The 18,753-nt window shown below is 45.6% G+C and overlaps 1 protein-coding gene across 1 annotated transcript in view; it reads right to left on the bottom strand.

Moving 5' to 3' along the window:
• The window catches only part of PTCHD4 (patched domain containing 4), a 130,970-nt gene that overhangs the window by 111,523 nt on the left and 694 nt on the right, over window positions 1-18,753 (bottom strand). The window lies entirely within an intron of this gene.

Genomic DNA, 18,753 nt, shown 5'->3' with positions numbered 1-18,753 from the left:
GGGTTGGGGGGTGCGTGCCCCTGGATCCTCATGGGGCATGGCAGGCTGCCACTGTGGGCTGGGGCCAGGGCTGCACCAGGCTCTTCCTGGCAGGGGGGGCTGTGTGGGTGGTGGTGGAGTTGGGAGGGGGTTATGGTGGGAGGGGCACGTGCCCCCCCATGCCCTCTGAGGGCACGTGCAGTGTTGGAAGCTGCCCCCCGCCCCCTCCTTGTGACCCCCGAATGAGCTGTGGCTCCATCCCGCACTCTGTGCCACCCCACCCTGGCTAGGCAGTGCCTGCTCCTGCCCCTGCCCCACTCCCTCCCCGCCACGACCCTTTCCCCTACCCCACAGACTCGCCTGCTGGGGTGAGGTATGGGCACACATGCATGCGTGCATGCTCTCGGCCCCCCTCAATTTTTTTTTCTTCCTCCCCCTATGGTTGTGCTCCCTCAGTATAGCGCGCTACTATGGCGACGTAGCGACAAAATCTAAGTGTGTGCTGCCCACGCGGTACAGTAACCACCCATACTGTGACACATTTTAGTACTTCCAAAAAAACACAGCGCTGTAACACTGTTGCCATACAACAACATGTAGACATGCCCATTTATTACAAAGCAACGGGGAGTATTGACCTATCTGAAAGATGTAACATTTTGCAGACACACTGACCTTTATGAAAACTAGAAAAATGTTGCATTTTGGAGAAATAAATAATCAGGAAAGATAATTAGAGAAGCATCCAACAAATAAACATCTAGGGTAATATCACACAGCAAGTGCCAAAAGTCTGCTTTTGATCTTATGCATCATGTTTAACAATCATACAGAATCCCCATTCCAATGCTGAATAGGTTTTGCAATAATTTGATTTTTAATTCCTGTTTCTATTGGGATTACCTAAGTTCTTATCCATCTGAATATATACACTGCATCTTGCATAATGGTCTCATGATAATTTCAGCACAGTTCCTCCCAGGCCCTGTTAGAGAGTCATTGTGATACAATGCTGCAGTGGTGAAATGAGGTCAAAGCAGCACCGTCGGGCTTCTGTACAGAATGACATTTGGAGGTATCCATCAGTGTCAACACAGATTCCATGGATGGATAATTCTGAGACATTTTACTAGATGAGCCAATGTGCATTGTTGTTTTAAAGTTCACTAAATTCACCATAGGCAACTCCTACCATATTTTTCAGTGTATAAGATGAAGCTGTATATGAAACAACCCAAAGCCATCTGCCAAAAAAGATAAAAATGTGTGTGTGTGCGGGGTGAGGGCGGGCGTAGGGGTGAGTTTTTAACATAAACTTGATTGATTTTGGTCATTCTTTGTCATCATAATGATTTCAGTTATTTTCCATTTCTCAGTTCCGTTGTATAAGATGCAGCTTAATTTTGGTCTTTCTCTTTTGGAGGAAAAATGCATCATATACAGCAAAAAATAAGTGTTTTTTTTTGTTTTATTCCCCCTCCCCACCCCCCGAATTAATTAAAAAGGAAGTTAGTGATTAATCTCCTGGAGAATAAAATCCTCTCTGGCCCTAATTTAAAAACTCCTGACATTAACTTTCATTGACTTTCATAAGCTTTGTATCATGCCCTTTATCCACAGAATATGTGGAGCAAGGAACAATTTGCGTAAGAACCCCCCTGACACCGTACCTTTACCCAGTCCTAGACCAGCCACCTATACATGCAAGAACGTCTTTTTCTAACATGTCTTTTTCAATAAGAAAACCGTGGTATCTGATCATGTTCAGTGCCATAGTCCATGCAGTATTTTGCCTGCCTTGGATGACTACGTCAGTGCAAATGCATACCAGAATGCATACAAACCACTCCAATGAATGTTATTATTCTAAATTCAAGTTCCTAAACTCCCTAGGTCCCTTTGTTATAAATTCTCTGTCCCAGCAAGTGTTCACAACTCCTAGTTTAATGGCATCTGTGAATCCCATTAGTGTCCTACTCACTTCTACTCCCATGTATTTAATGATGTTAAGCAAGCCCAGGCTTATCACCTATCCCTAAGATGCTCCACTAGGTACCCCCCCAAAAAACATGCATTGTCCTTTAGCATATTTCCTCCTTTACAGTGTCCTTTAGCCAGTCTCCAGTCCACATGACCTATTTCCAGTCCAAGCCAACTTGAATTACTATTTCCATTGGAATTTCCTGACAATCCCACACTGACTAACGGAAGGACTAGTTCAGGGGAGTCCATCCACCTTTTTGGCAGAAGTGCCACAAATGAAGCACCATATTTTCCCGAATCCCATTCCCCTGCCTGATCTGTTGCTCCCTTCCCTCTGCTCTCTGCCTTATCTGCTGCTCTGCTTTCTACTCCCTGTCCTATTTTCCACCATGCCGCCTGCCCCCTCCCTCATATGCTGTGTGCCCACACAGAGACTGCCCGGGCCTCTTGTGGCACACAGTTGACAGGTTGCCCACCCTTGGACTCGACTGACATGCAAACAGGTGTGCCAACTTCCTCTTGCTAGTAGGAAGAGGGCTACTGAAGACTCCCTGGAGCATCCATTTACAGTCACTTTAGAGATTTTGGTCCCAAGCTGGTTTGATACAGACCTCCAAGGATGACCCGAGAATGGCTTCACCAAAGTATTTCCAGATCTGGAGATTGGGAGTGTGTCAATGGGGTGTGTGTTGGGGCTGTGCCCGTGCTGCTGCCACAGTGAAGACAGGCCCAGGGAGGAACAGCTATTGACAAGAGCAGGAAAATATGGACTGGATAGGTTTCTTTTGGCTTTGCCACAATCTTCCTCCTCCCAAGTTGAGAGAAAGAATTCAGGTCTTCCACTTAAAATGAACCAACAAGGAAATCTTCTCATCTGATTTATTCCAAGAGATGTTACTTTCCCCGATAAATTTGCTCCCGTAGTGTGGTAAGCAACAGATCCGTGATGCATCCTAAGCCAGGAATCATAGTGAGAATAATGAATAGCCTTGTAGTGGAAACATGTATTAGCATAAAGCAGGGGCATTAAACTCAGCGGGCCCTGCAGCTGGATGGGGATCAGGACTGCTGTGCAGCACCCACAGCGTCGCCTCCAGCCCCATATGCCACATGTAGCATGAGCCAGCGCTGGGGTTTGCTGTGCAGCACAGGGCATGTGCTGCCCAGATCATACGACTCCACAGACCAGATCTAGCTTGTGGCCTGCATGTTCGATACCCCTGGCATAAAGGATGGATGCATCTGGTTCCAGGCAGAGTGGTCGATCCCTACTTAAACCCATTCACTACATCTTCTGACCCCAAGAGTGAGACAGAAGTTAAAAAAATTGTAATGCTGATGAATCATCAGTTCCATGAGTTATGGGGGAGCCCTGCTGGTTGCCAGTTTTCTCCATGGCAGAGAAATGAACCAATTATCCTCATGGACAGGGTAGTTAAAGAGATGATTTGCAAACTTCAGCAGAAACAGAATCATCAGCTGAACATTTTGGTTTGTTCTCTGCCTTTGCTGCCTCCTACTTAACTGCAACACAGCAAAAGAAAAAGTGTTCCCTATTACGTTCTTATTTTCCATGAACTTAACGAGGAATGCAGCTTCATCTTTGCGAGAGCCAGAACCAGAGGGATTAATAAGCAATAATATGTGCTTCTTGGAGGCATTTGCTATTTTGCCTAAACAGGTAATATTAGTTAATATAAGCTTGTAGGTTTGTAAACTGCAAATGTAACTTGTCTGTCATAAGTTTAACCCAAATGATAAATTAACTGTTTGTGGAACTGACTGGGCCCCATAGGCAAAGCTGTAGCTGTGAGATTAGCTGGCCTAACGGTTTTTTGCTCAGGGTTCAGCCTTAGCAATAAAAACTGGATCTAACTGCTTGGCACACCCAACACATTCCAGGAAAGCATATCCCAAGAAAGCATCTTCAAATGAAGCCTAAAAGGGGTTGGGATTTAGGTGGAGCGATGTCGATTTCAAACCTAAATGTGCTGCATCATAATTTGCTTATTGGATAAACCCGAGTCTGGGTAGTAACCTTTTATGATAATTTTAACACATTTCAATCCCATTGAACAGCTATAGGGCAACATTGTGAGTGGCCTTGAGGCCAACAGATTAGCATAAGACTAGGTATAAAAAGCACGTGCATCAGGTAACCAGCAGGAAGGAGGGAACAGAACGGTCATTTCTATTCCACACCCGGACCCCAGACTCCCGGTGTGAGTGAGGATCGGATCCTGATCCAGGGACCTTCCCCGGTAATCCCTCTGACAGCATGATCATCAGGGACGCCTGCCTTTGCTGGACCCCCAGACTCCCGGTGTGAGTGAGGATCGGATCCTGATCCAGGGACCTTCCCCGGTAATCCCTCTGACAGCATGATCATCAGGGACGCCTGACTTTGCTGGAATGACTTGGCGCACACCTGGCATTGAGGGACTATCTATAAATTGGCAACCCATGTCTGTCTATTTGTTGTTTTGAACAGCCCAGTGTGGCTAATACCCTCGCAGTGCCCAGTTGGCCTGTGACAGATTGATCTATCTATCTATCTGTTATTATTATCTGTTGTTATTATTTACTATTAGCTCTTTTATACTGCATTATCTGCTTATAGCATTTATCTTTCTGTTAACTGTTGTGTGTGTGTGTAAGCTATAATAAATTTGCCTTTATTCCACTCCCAACTTTGCCTCCTCGATCCAAAACTGAATCAAACAGCCCAGTTCGCCTGTGATAAAATTGATACACTCAAAGTGCCCAGCTGGCCTGTGACACATCTTAAGTTACTTTTTTCTGGGAATATTCAGAGCCGGTGACAACTTACTCATCTCAACAGTCCTTTCTAAGTGAATCTGTTGTGCAAAGAGTATTGTGTCTATACCATATAATGTTTGGCATTTACGCAAAATGCTTTGCCTTCATGGATCTCCTCCCTCAAAGAAGAAAATATACAAGAAGGGAAAAAAGAGATAAAAGTTATAAGGATCCAAAAGTTATTCTCCTCCGAGAAACACATTGCTTTCTTTTCTCTAATTAAGTTCCTTTTGAAAGTGAAACATCATAAAGTAGTTAAAGAAAGTCTGTGTGATGGGGGGGAAGAGGGGAGCTCCTAAGATAAAGTGTGAATTTTAATTTTTGTGCCATTATCTCAAGCTGAATATTTGTGCTAATCCTGGACTCTGGGGAAAGAATTGGCAGGGAGACATCTGAAAATAATCAGAAATGTTCTTGTCTCTTTGCTGGTATCCCAGCTTCTAATGGGATTTGCAGTGATAAATCTGCTATGCACCAACTGGTTGACTAGTGGCTCTTACGTGACAGATGGAGAAAAAGTCATGTACAGGAAAATGAATGCTAGTTAACAAATAATACCACTGGCAGAACATTAATTCCTCCGAAGATCAGCATGCAAATAGTCCTAAAAGCTCTCTCTCTTTTAGTGTGGACAGAAAAGCACATCTGAGGCAATCACTCTTGGGGATATTTTGTACTCATGATACTTGCATTTGTGAACATCCTTCTAAATAAAATCTCCCTCAGCAGAATGTTTTTGAACAAAGGGAGCTGCAAATATAAGCAAAGCCAATTGGGGTTTGATTGCTAAAAAATATTAATGCTACTTCCATCTTGCATCTGTTTGGCTCCAGATTTGATAGCTACTTACTAAATAAACTGCAATCTGTCCTAAAGAAAAAAAAAACATTCTGGAAAATGAATGCTTACCATTAACTAATTGCCAGTTACACTGCATTGCTACTTGGCTACTGGAAGCTGTTTAAGGAATAGGATCCGGGCCTTTAGAGTGAAGTCATTGGCATCTTCATACATGGGGCTTCACATGAATAATGAGAATTAAATGATGTGCAGCATCTTTCATTTCACAGGATTATGAAGTGCTTCACAGATGCAAATTGATATACAAACTCTGTTCATGGATTATTTAGCCATGGGCTTCTCAGCATGTTTAGACTCCAGGACCCTCTCCATCATTTTTCTGAATTTAATACCAGTGTCTGTGGACGTGGGCAGAGGAAGACCGTTCTTTTCCCTGCACAAAGAAGACATGCCCCCTGCCTTTTCCTTAATGCTTGAAGCCCAGAGGGCACCCCTGGCCCACCGGGAAGTGCTTGTTGTGATGGTAGCGTGGCCGGTCTGGGCTCTCAGAGAGGCCGGCAGCTGCAGCCTCATCGTAGCCTCTCCCATCAGACTGGGCTGCAGTGGGGAGCCCCCTCCTGCTGCAGATACTTCCCAGTCCATGCCCAAATGCCGTCTCCAAAAACAGAGGTTTAGCTGGGCAATTCCAGCAGGCAGGGCAGCACCTTTAAAAGAATCTCACAGCACTCATTTAAGAATCACTGATTTGGTCCATCACTGAAACGCAGCTACTTATATGGGCATTATATTGCCGTGCTACACAAAGGTACCATTGTCTACAGGACAGGCCATTGCACATTCATCAGATATGGGCTCTATCCCCAGCTCTGCCAACGACCCACTGTGTGGCTGAACAAGACACTGCACTTTCTGCGTTCCTGTTTCCTTATCTGTCTGGCTTAGATGCGCTGTGACTCAGGGAAAGGACTATTTGTTCCTGTGCGTTTGCACACAGCCCACTGAAACGGGCTAATTGGTTGCCACAATAATTAGCGCTGGATAGAACTTCTGTTTCCCAAAGGACTTTGTGCGTTGGAGAGCTGGTCGTATTTCAAATCCGAATGAAGTGCCCAATTTTTGAAATTCTCCCTAAAGGAAAATTCTGTTAATGTATTTTCAGAACAGGCAACATATTTCATTGCGACCAAGTGCAAACATCAAAGAGCCATTTCAACATAGTCTTTATTTTCTCAGCTGGGTGTTTAGCAAAACAAAATGCAGGCAAAATGAACCGAGTTTCACAAAGGGTTTCGATTTCGGCAGAATGACCCTTTTTAAAACTAGAAAATGGTTCTGTTGCAGTTTGTCTCACCATCTCCTAACGGTAGCATACATACCTACTCATTTAGCACAAGATGTGAAGGACCAGCTTTGGTCTGCTTGTCCATTGCCCTGCACTTTGCATGGTCATGTGGCTAGTCTGAAGTATAACACTGCCACATCAGTACATGCAGACTATAGACAGACATTCATTTACAGCCCCCTGAATTTCAGGCCACTTCAATTTGGGGCACTTTAGCACCATGCAAATATGAGGCCTCCCACCCTTACCACCAGAGCGCTTGAAAATGGCTGTGAAAGCATGTAGCACTGCTCCCCAGCCAGCAGGCTCGACAGTCTGCCAGCCTCCAGTCCCCAGGGGCTCCTAGGGTCAGCTGAACACACAGGAGAGCACTCACTGCCTGGCCATCCTGCTCCCTCTGCCTTATAACCGGGGGGAGCAGACTCCTGTGAAATGACAGAAGACGGCTGGAGAGTGCAGACATTTCAGGAAGTGTTTTCAAAGATATTCCTATTTCTTTGATGGTCATTTTTGCAGCTCTTCAATCATTTTTGAAGCACTTCATAGACCACGCAAATCTACCCCCTCGCTGTTTGGAGCACTTGAGAAGCATCTGGAGTTCTTCAAACAGCATGTCTGTCCCCGGCCTCACTTTAAATGACTGCAAAACTTGTGAGAAACCTGCAACCTTGGCCCTGAACCTCAAGCTCAAATCCTCAAATGACTTTTGCAATCACAGACACCCACACTGCAGCCTAATGATCTAGTTTTAGGCTTTGCACAATGGATAGATGGAAGGAAAAGTTGCTCTGGGGGAGGTTGGCCCTTTTGCACGCATCGTATACCCATGTGGCTTCTGGGTCTGTATTCATTTACTTGTGCAGCATTATGGAGAAATTGTGCTGATGGGTTTTTTTTCTTTGTTTGCTTGGTTGCTTTTTTTTTTCTGTCTTCATCCCAGTCTGTTATGAGAAAAGACACTTTTCCATTTTTAATTCAGGCAGCTGGCATGATACAGGCAATGCAGCCTGGGTCTGAATGGAAATCTGATTGATCTGTCTCAGTCATTGCAAAACTAGCTCCCCGACAGGATGTGATGCTGGCAGTCCTATTTTGGGTAAGATGTAAAGTCATTGTTGTGATTGCCTTAGAGATCCCAGAACACTGCTTACAAGTCTCCTGGGTCCTGTTCATCAATGGTCTCAGCTCATATTAACGAGGGGTTCGTTCATGCTTAATGCATATTGGTCTGACTTGGTGTGTTGCAAAGTCACCCCAGCCCAGAAGATCTCCAGCAGAGGTGCTGCCTCCTGCTCACTGCTCCCCTTCTCCAGAGGGTATGGCATTCCCGACCCTGTCTGATTTCTCTCTCTCTGATCCCCATTAGAAGGAGCCTGAAAGGACGGGACTAGCGTTTGGCTGCTGTGTGAAGGCATAAAACCATCAGGAGACTCCTTGTACCCCCGTATTCATTGAGCTCCTTTCTCATTTCTATTACAAGCAGCACTTTCTTGTCCTAACCTGTTGGGGAAGTTTTTGCTGTCTTTTGTTCAAAACCAAAGCTGCTTTTCTAGCCGTGACCTTCCAGCATGCCAACGACGCGCAGCTTGGCTTTTGCTTTGGGCACAATCAACGTATCAAGTGTTTTGGGGATTCCTGTAGATGAAAGGCTCTCTGTACAAACACAAGATCGTGGTCTTAAATTATCTTTTTCCTCCTCTCAGAACAACAGACATTGTGCTCTTTGGCTGTGACTTTCAGAAAGAAGTAACTGTACAACTATACTGTGCACCTTTCTCTCAATAGTTGAGGAGGCTAATGCATATTTTGTTCCTAGACTGGCCTTTTAAAAATACCTGACATGCATTTGTCCACATCTTTTTGTTTTTTACTGATGAAGAAAGATACACACACACACACACACACACACACACACACCTCCAAATACAAAGACTTGTCAAAAATAAGAATAGCTTTAAATGTGTGTGTTCTTTCTTCCTGGCATCTTTTTTTGCAGGTGCCCCCTACTCTTTTGTTACCTCCACATACATCCAAGCATTGGACACCCAGGAACATACAGACTGCACATATTGTACATAATGTACAGAAATGGGCATACAACCCATTCCTCACATCTAACAAAGAAGGTTGCTGCCTACAAAAACGCACACCTTGCTGAACCAGTTAGTCTCCAAGTTGCTGCCATACCCCGCTTTCCATCTTACAGTCTGTTTTCATTTATGCTGGGGAGGATTACTTATTTTTCTTATCATTAGGTGCCAAGATCCCCTGTTCTTTGCCTAGGAAGATCAAACATGTGACCTTTACTAACACTTTGCAACTGTACCCTATAACATTGGAAAGCAGTATTTGGAGTTTTTTTTATTCCCAGTACCAGAGCTACAGATCTTTACCTCTGTATTGTATTTGCCAGAGCAAAAAAGGGGCTGCTAGGGCTCCCACAGAGCCAGACACCGCAACAGAGAACTTTGAAAAGGATATGAAATGTTGATGTATGCTATGTAGCTCCTCTATTCTTATACAATAACACATTTCCATTCCTTTTTTAAGTAGCTAGAAGGAGTTGTTCTGTGTTTTTCCTTCCATAAGAGCTGATCAGAATACATGCATAGTTTGCTGAAAAATAGAAGTAATGTGTCCCTTCCTGTATGCATGAATGACTATAATGAGATGATGTAACGTTAGTCCAGAAGTAACTTGGTCAAGGTCAGGGTTAAGAGTGCCCAGTGTGAAGTAGATGCTTGCAGAATCCTGAGCAGAATCAGGCCAGACTTAGTGCTTGTGCCCCAGCTTGGCTGGACGATCAAAAGGAGTCTCCTGTCCATGTAGGAGTGCAGGGATATAGTAATGTGTGGCAGAGGTTTCTATCTCTGCTCACTGGTTCAGATCTAGCCCCAGACGGACAGGGACCAGAAGGCACTACTCACCCCACAGATGTTCATTAATGTTGTTTCACATGGCTTGTTGGGTTCTCTTGTGCTTGCATCTCCTTTCCTTTCTCAATGCCTCAAACAACTTTCCAGGTGCCTCTTTATCATTACTATATCGTCCAGTAATGTCTAAAGTCCCTATCAGTATAAACAAGGGAAGAGAGCATCCTTCCCAGGGAGTGTTTACAGTCTAAACTAGACATGCAGTAGGAGGGATGGGAAATGAAGGTGCAAAGAGGTGACCAAGGTCATATAATAGGTCAGTGTCAAAGGTACGGCTATCACCCAAACGTCCTATGTCTCAAGGCAGTATTCAATCCAATGGTCTATAAACCCCCAAACTATCTGAAATACTATTGTGTATAGTGTTTCTGCCTAGTGTAAGCCCTTGTGCCAAGGATTTTGTCTCCCTACATTTTGCAAAGCACACATGCTATTTAAGAAACAAAGTACGGTTCTGGAGTTAATAATGTTGCACCATGGTCACCTATTGGTATCCTGGCAGGGCTGGACACAGGCATGGGTGAACCGGGTGGCCGCCCAGGGCCCAGATAGAAAGCGGGGTTGAAATAGTAATTTGTAAATTATTATTATCATTACCTCTGGTGAAGGGGGCCTGGTACTAAAAGTTCACCCGGGGCCACCAGGAGTCTAAGTATAGTGCTGTATCCTGGTTGACAGGCTCATAGAGAGAACTAAGGTGTAAGTGTCCATGGGGCACATCTACATGAGGCATTTGCTGCTCAGTTGCCTAATTAACTGTGCAGTAAACATATCAACATCTACACATGTACCCCTATTAGAGTGCATGAAACTAATAAACATAAAATACTTGTAAATACTTGTATTTACAAGTATTTACAAGTCCTACCCTGCTACAGAGCTTTTTGGTGTGCAGCAGCACACATGTAGATGCCGACCCACCTGGGTGCTTCAATGTGGGGGCTGCCTACCAGCTAGTCCTGCACTGAAGCACCCTTGTGCCCCGCCAGACCCTCTGCAGTGCCTTGAGCCCAGCTGGAGTAGCTCTGGTCTAGCAAGCTGCCCCCTCCCACCTCCCATCCTGCTCTATCCTGGTTCAATGTGCTGTGGTCCAGGCACACATGCAAATCCATGTTCAGCAGCGATAAGCTCCAGAGTTTATTGCTGTGCATTAGTAAGCACATGTAGACGCACTCCATGTAAACTAATATGCTTCAAAAAAGGTGGTGGATCCTTCTAGGGAAGGCCTGAGATATTACAGCAGGGCTTGCATTGCTACAGCTTGGGCTAGGAATAAGCAGAGAATTTGTGTCTCTTCTGCCATCAATCTAGCAACTAATTTTAACTGTAAATGGAAAGAATTTAAAGAAATGACCCATACATCCATAGAATGGGAAGAAAAAAAAACCCAACACATCATCTGGGTGCGATGTCAATGGAATTTACCCCATAGATGTGTTTGGAGTAATCTGTTTGTAAGGAAGCAGTTCTGCCTGAGCAAAGGCAGGGCTAGGAGAGAGTGCTCTGAAAACCACAGTCTACTCCATGTGTTTCTGTCCTGCAAAACAGTGCAGCTGGGTTTGCATAGCCCCTATCACACAAGCCCTGGACAGCCATGTGGTGTGGTATGAAGACAAAGAAATCCTTTCATAATCCAGTACACAGAGATAGGAATGGCAGAAGCACCTGCTAAATCTTTAACAGGGTCTGCTGGTATCAGAATGATCATCCTCCTTCCCACTGAACCTGGCCAAACCACTGAAATTATGGGCCAGGATCATGGGTACCTTTCAAGTGCTTATCTCTAGCTCTTTCAGGATCTTGCCTGTAAAAAGGGAAGTCATCCCTTGGGACCAGTGTAAGGGCTTTACTCCATCTCTCTTCCTGGCCCCAGAAACACAATGGCACTGTTAATCCAGCCTCCCTTAGTTGTTTCAAGTGTGCCTGCGTCAGAGCTCTGCATCTAGCCTTCTCTCCAGGCAAGGTGTTTTATTGAATAGCTGGACTCACTGACTCAAGACTGAGGTTGCATCTAATGCGTGATCTCCTGAGATCTTGAACCCACGGGACAAAGTTGCCTTTGTATCACAAAGCAAGCTCCTTTCTAAACAGTCACTGACATACTCAGCCTACTGCGTAAATCCAGGTGTATGAATGCCTGACCATGGAGCCTCACTACGTTGGATTTAAATTAACTGCAGTGACATCTGCCAGCCAGGGCAGAGCTGTCTTGCTGCAGATGCCACTAGCACCAAAGTCACCTGCCACTGCGAGATGTCACAGACCGCAGCAGGTGCCTTTGCATAGCAGGATGGCAGCAAATTCTCAGCCCCGATTCAAATGCCAGAGGGGTTCACGCCAGTGCTGAGACAGCATGTAAAAGCAGCTTGAAACGAGGTGAAGTTTTTAAAACTTTCTCTGTCTGTGAGCTAAGAGTGACCCGAACCAAAGTTTCTTGCTGCTACCTTGCAGGGGTTTAGGTTGTAGCCGTGTTGGTCTAAGGATATAGGCAGACAAAGTTCCTTGGGTGAATTTGATATCTTTTATTAGACCAACCCAAATGGTTGGAGAATAGTTATTAAGCAAGCTTTCGGGTTCAAAACCCCTTCGTCAGGCTCAGGAAGCTGCAGCAGTTGGTGTGTGCTCTTCCTGGATGGAATGAAAAGTGAAGAAGCCAGGGGCTGGGCTGGGCTGGGCTGGGCTGGGCTGGGGAGTCAGGTGCCAGGCAGATTATAATGTATCAAAAATCCAATGTCTATGTTTAGTCCCCGATCTCTAGTATCCAGCACTCTCTCTCCAATCTCGCAGTCCTGATCCTCAAGGGAAATTTACACAACACATCCCAGAGACGAGCCTATGAGCTCCATTTCATCAACCTGCTGGATACTAGAGATCAGGGACTAAACATAGACATTGGATTTTTGATACATTATAATCTGCCTGGCACCTGACTCCCCAGCCCAGCCCAGCCCCTGGCTTCTTCACTTTTCATTCCATCCAGGAAGAGCACACACCGACTGCTGCAGCTTCCTGAGCCTGACGAAGGGGTTTTGAACCCGAAAGCTTGCTTAATAACTATTCTCCAACCATTTGGGTTGGTCTAATAAAAGATATCAAATTCACCCAAGGAACCTTGTCTGCCTTGCTGCTACCTTAAAACAATTCTTCCTTCTGCTCTTATGCCACTGTTAAGTGCCTATGCTTCCTGTACTGCTTCCAGTGTAGGAGCCAGCCAGTCTGCCATGGCACGGTGTACTTGATGGCCCTGCTGCCGGGGTGGTAAGTGTACTGCGTAGACAAGTACACTTGGCTCAGTGGTGCCTTCCAGGGCTATGAGCACACAAGGTGCCCTGCTCTCAGGGATGTGTGTGGAGGGACAGTGCCTCTGGGAAAGCCAGTCCTTGGAGGCACACCAAGGATGCTTGCACACTGCTATGATCCCTTGCCTCAAATCAAGTCTCTCAGTATCCAGGAGTCATGGTCCTGACCATCGGTTAGTGATATGACCACAGCAGATGGGCTATGGAGTCAGTAGGAAAGGGCAATTTAATAGAAATCCAGGGAACACAATGGAAACTGAGTTTTTTTGAAAATAGTCATTGCCATGGGAGCCGCTGGGTGCCGAGTCCTTGAAAACCTGACACTGGGGCTGCCAGAAGACAGTTCAGGAATATTAAATGAATATAAATAACTTTTCCCCCTAAAAGCAATGGAGGATATAGGTAGGTTGAAAGCAATCACCCATTCAATCTACTTCACTTAATCAAGATTGCAGCAATTGGAATTATTGCTTTACTGAAAACTGATTTAGCTTAAAGTCCACAAATGACTAATGTCCAGCTGAGAATGGTATTACAAAAAAAATCTATTTACGGACCCATTGGACCAGTAGTTAAATGATATTTAATCTGGCATAAGACATGTAAGAAATTCCAAGTAACAGTCTTTTGCTAGAAGAGCTGGCAAAGAATTTTTATAGAATAAATATGACACAAAGAAGAATGAATATTACACAAAGTGTAAAAGAAAAACCAGAAAAAGGAAACACAAGAAATAATATTTGGTGCTTGTATTTTGGTCTGGTGCAGTGTTGTATTGTACTCCACCATCCCTTTTCCCAAATGTGTATTTGTTTAGTGGCTCTTCCTTGTAATTGGGACAGCAAGTTAACCAGGACGGCGGCTGCTTATGGACAAGTGAGGTTCAGAAACCAATCCCATAACTCACACTGGGTAGCACATCATACTCTACAAGCAAACCCCTTGAAATCAATAGGTCTGCCCAAAGACCAAGGCACTAGCCATTGAAAGTCAGTCTGCACAACCTAGCCCTCGGTCACAGTGACTTTCCTAGGTCACATTTGGGCAGAAGATTGAGTAATCCCTTCCAAAGTCTAATGCAAGGAAGGGAACAACTTCAACATGGTTACAGCACTACTCTGGGACTCAGCAGACCCACAATCAATTGGCCAGCTATGCCACAGCCTTTCAATTTAACCTTGGGCAAGCCGATCGTAAGCCTATACTGCAGACTGCAGCGTAGTGTAGCGATACGTGAGCTCGCCGTAAACTCAGGCACTGGAAACAGTCTAGCCAAGCAGCAAGCAGCTCAATGTGGGCTAATTTCTCCCCTGCAAAGGAGGAGGGGAAATTAGCCCACGCTGACTTCTGCTGCCATAACTAGAATTTAAATCCAGCTCAAGTGTCTCTACACTACACTGTAGTTTTTGTAGTGTAGACAGCTTCTCTGTGCTTCGCTTCTCCATCTGTAAGGCAGAGGTCAAAGAATGTCCCTCCTTTCATGAATGCAGTAAGGATAAATGCATTACAGGTTATGCAGGGGTATAGGCTGTAACGAGAATGGCAGTCAGTGAAAGTGCCTTTGGCTGCCTCAGTTTGCATTTTCACTGACTGGCATTCCCGCATACTGGCCTCTGGTTTCTATTCTGCTCCATGCAGGGGGAGCACAGACCAGCTGCATAGTGCAGCCACTTCCTCAGCCTGGGGAAGGGTGTTTGTACCCAAAAGCAATAATTTTTCCAACTATTTCAGTTGGTTTAATAAAAGCTACCAGATTTCCCCAAAGAACCTTGTCTTACAGTTTATGCAGTGTTTAGATACTATAGTAAAGGGGTTCATAAAGTACCATGCCTCACATAAATGATTTATTAGGAAAATCCCAGCTCTTTTTTTATATCTTCCAGGCTTACCATTGCTCTTTCTCAATTTTAGCACAGCGACTTCAGCGACAAACCAGAAAAGATGGCTCAGTGAGATTACCCAAATGGTCCCCAGATTTCTCTTTCAAAACTTCCAGAGAAGACAATGGAGTTGGCGAGGCGAGGCTCATTCTCAGCCTTCAGAAAGTGTCCTTGCACTGACACAGTCAAATAAACTCAGTCAGAAAAATCCAGGGCAGATGAAAGCTAACAGAGGAAGAAAATGTATGGTGGCCTCAGCACTCTGTTCAGGAGACGCTAGAGACCATTGCAGCCTTCAGATCAAACCAAGCGCTGGTTGGATTTACTCAAAGCCATCATTCAAGTGCTGAGCCAACCCTGGGCTGACAGCCATACCTCAACAGCGCTGGAGTAAAAACTCTGCGACGTATTTCCAGTGTCCAACTAAGTGATGTCATTGTTACAAGAGTCTTAGCCTATCAAAAGTGCTTTTTAAAAAGCAAGCAGAACCAAAACCCAGTAGCTTGAGTGGGCTGCGTGTGGGCAAAAACAGCTAGGCCACCACAGCTGTCAGCTGGCCACGCTACCACTGCTGGCGATGCAGCAGCCAGTGCTGCCCTACATGCCACCACTACCCAGGCTGTGGAGCTGCCATGTTGTGCATCTGCCAAAAGCAGTCATCACTACCCACTTAAAATGTCTATTGGCATCGGCTGGGCTAAATGCCTATGTCCTGACCCTTCCTAGCCCTCATTTTCCTTGGCCACGTTGGAAGCTTATGGAGGAGCTGACCCTGAGTGCTAAAGGAGAAGAGTAGAGAGTGTAGGATTTGCCCCTCTCTCTGTCTTGAATTCAGTTTGGGTCACATCACACGATCTTGCGGCTCCGTTGTTTCACACAGAACAACAAGTCACAGACCATGGCCGGCGTGACGGTTAATCACGATTGGGTCAATACTGCAGGAGTTTGCAAGCGGGTGCACTGTACCAAGTGTTCATTTTCAAATGCATGCCAACAACTCCAGACCTACCACCAGACCTGCCCTAGCCCTTCCTTCACTCTCCAACCTCCTGAACCCACAGACTGTGTGATGGGATGGGTCCAGGCTCTGCTAGCCTCTAATCAACCCAGTTCAAATTGGAATGTTACTATGACAAGGGCTCCTTCTCCAGTACACCCTGCTGCAGGTAAGTTGGTACGGAGAGAGACGAGAGGGTGCAGGGAGTAGGAGGACTCTTGGCTGCGCCCCCACCCCATGGCTGGCCAAAGCAGAGGGGTCTACAGTGTAAGATGGTCCGTAAAAAGTAGCTTACTTCTGTGCTAGAGCAAAAGCCGGTGAAGGAAGAGTTGTGCCTCTCTGGGTTAGAGCCACTGCGTGGTGTGTTCCTGGGAGAGCACTGCTGCATGCCATCCCTCGCACAGGGCAGACTGGCACAACGAGCCAGCCCGTGGTGAGAAGCAAAATGAACACTGCTAAATGGCTCCTCACCCCACAAAGGCTGCGCACCGCTTCCTCGGCAACACAGAGACTTCTCCTCTCCCTCAGATCTCGTTAGTCGAAGTCTCCTTCTCACTTCCAGGGCAACAAACAATGAGCAAGGACAATATTTAATTAACTTGATTCTAAAACAAGTCAGTGAGGGATTCGGGCTGCCCACAATTATGGATTGATAAATCTATACGCAGCTCCGGCCGCCTCCTGTGCCCAGGATTAAAACTGGACACTAAGGAGCACACCTCCCTTCACTGGAGGGTTGCACTAGGAGCTGGAGATGCTGGGTGGGTACTCAGCATCTCTCAGGATCAGACCTTGAGGCTCTGGGATAGACTTGACTTGTGTTTACAGTTTCTCTGTTAATTTTAGCAGAATCTCTCTGCTCTCTTCCTGTGGCGTAGCATAGTGTTTTCTTCTGCTTTTTCTAATCAGGCACTTGGTGTTTGTGATGTGTGAAAGGGGCCAGGATGGATATTCTTGTGGACCTATTAAAGACAAATTGTAGGCTGTGAATGCAGAGGACTAGACTTGAGGAAGGTCCAGATCCTATGCTCCTACATTTTATTTAGTTACATCTCTAGCAGGTACCTTTTTTTTTTAAGCAGGACATGTGGGCACCCTCTGGGTGCAGGAACCAGACGATCTCCCCGTATTATTTGCAGCAGCCTCAGTTAGGGTTTAACAACACAAAGAAATGCATTTGGAGTAAGGTAAGAATTAGATTTCAAACAGAAGAGCTACCCCCGATTAACTCCTTGTGCGGGCACATGTGCTCGAGAGCAAAACAATCTGAGTCTAAATTAGTCTGCTCCAATCTGGAAGGGACTCTCAGTCTAGAGGAGGGTACTCATCTGGGGAGGTAACTGGGAACAGTTGATCAGCAACTGTTAATTGGGAATGGCTAATTCAGATTAGCTCTTTGGGTAGAAAAACCCTCTGTGTCTTGAGGAGCAGCATTTATACAAGTGCAGTCATTTTTTTCTTCCAACTTTTCACAACTCAAGCAGCCACAGATCCTCTCTTAAACAACTGCTTTTAACACATGGAAGAGCAGGCCAAATCCCAAGACTCTTACTCTCTTATTTAGTTTAGTGGGTTTTTTTTTTAACAAGACAAAAGTCTGCGTGAGGCAATTCTCCATCTCTGTTTCACACAATCAGCTCTTCAGGACATGGACTATTCTTACCTTTGTCCCTTGACAGTGGTCAATAGAGAAGAAATAATAAGTATGGACAGACCAATAATTTCAAGACCTGGCCTGTATTTACAAAATTGCTACCTTCTTGTGCACCGGAGGATGACTTTTAACAAAAGGCGGAAACAACAATCAACTCAAAGCCTCACCGATTTAGGAGAAAGGCTGCAAGGCATCTGCTTCCTTTTTATGGGATTCCGCTTGATCCAAGAGTAACTGGGCGCTGGGCAATTTTGTTAAACTTGACTAGGCGAATCCAACAAATGGTGCTTTCCTCCTGGAGGAGTTACATTTGCTGTAGCCCCTGAAACTTCTCTTGCCAGCCACCTGAAGATTTTACACCTCATTTCCCAAAAGCCAGCCAATCCTGCCCACTTGGAAAGAGCCTGTGTGAGATGGAAGCAGTAGTGTGCAGGAATGGAGGCATTACAATGAGCACTTGTTCAGAGCTGAGCGTTTATTATTTTAATTGGCAGGACCCAAGCCTCTGTAACCTTTTGCCTTGTTTCACCCTTGCTGGGAGCATCTTGGGGATGAACTCCATCCAAAGCTCCAGCCCATCCATCAAGGCCACAGCTAATGATTTTCACACTGGGAGAATAATGTTCACCCTCTCCTAATGCAGGCAGGTACAGGAGAAGAAGGAGGAAGAAATGCCAGGACACCTGAAATCGCTCCTGTGCAAACGCACACGCACAGAGAGACCCTGTGCATTTGAGGAAAGCCTGTCTTAGCCCCATTAAAGGTCAACGATTATATATCATGCCAGTGAGCACTGTTGATAGATCATGCATTTCCATCCCAGTTCTTCCTCATTGAACCCCAAGGTGTTATAAGATCACCCCCCCCCACACCACCCCCCTCCATACACACAGACACACATCCCTGCTCTGATGTATTAACCCTTCAGCCTCCCATTGCAGGCTCTCCTGCTGCTTGGCATCCTGTCCAAAAGCTCTCTCTCACTTCCAGCTTCCCTCCCCTTGTCCCCCCACTCCACACAACACAATAGGCAAATCAGTTTGAACGCTTGGACCTGAGCGCTGC

This window comes from Alligator sinensis, unplaced genomic scaffold (genome assembly GCF_000455745.1).
Source record: "Alligator sinensis unplaced genomic scaffold, ASM45574v1 scaffold300_1, whole genome shotgun sequence".
NCBI lineage: Eukaryota > Metazoa > Chordata > Crocodylia > Alligatoridae > Alligator > Alligator sinensis.
Note: the sequence above shows the minus strand (reverse complement) of the source record. Positions and strands in the feature narration are given on the sequence as shown.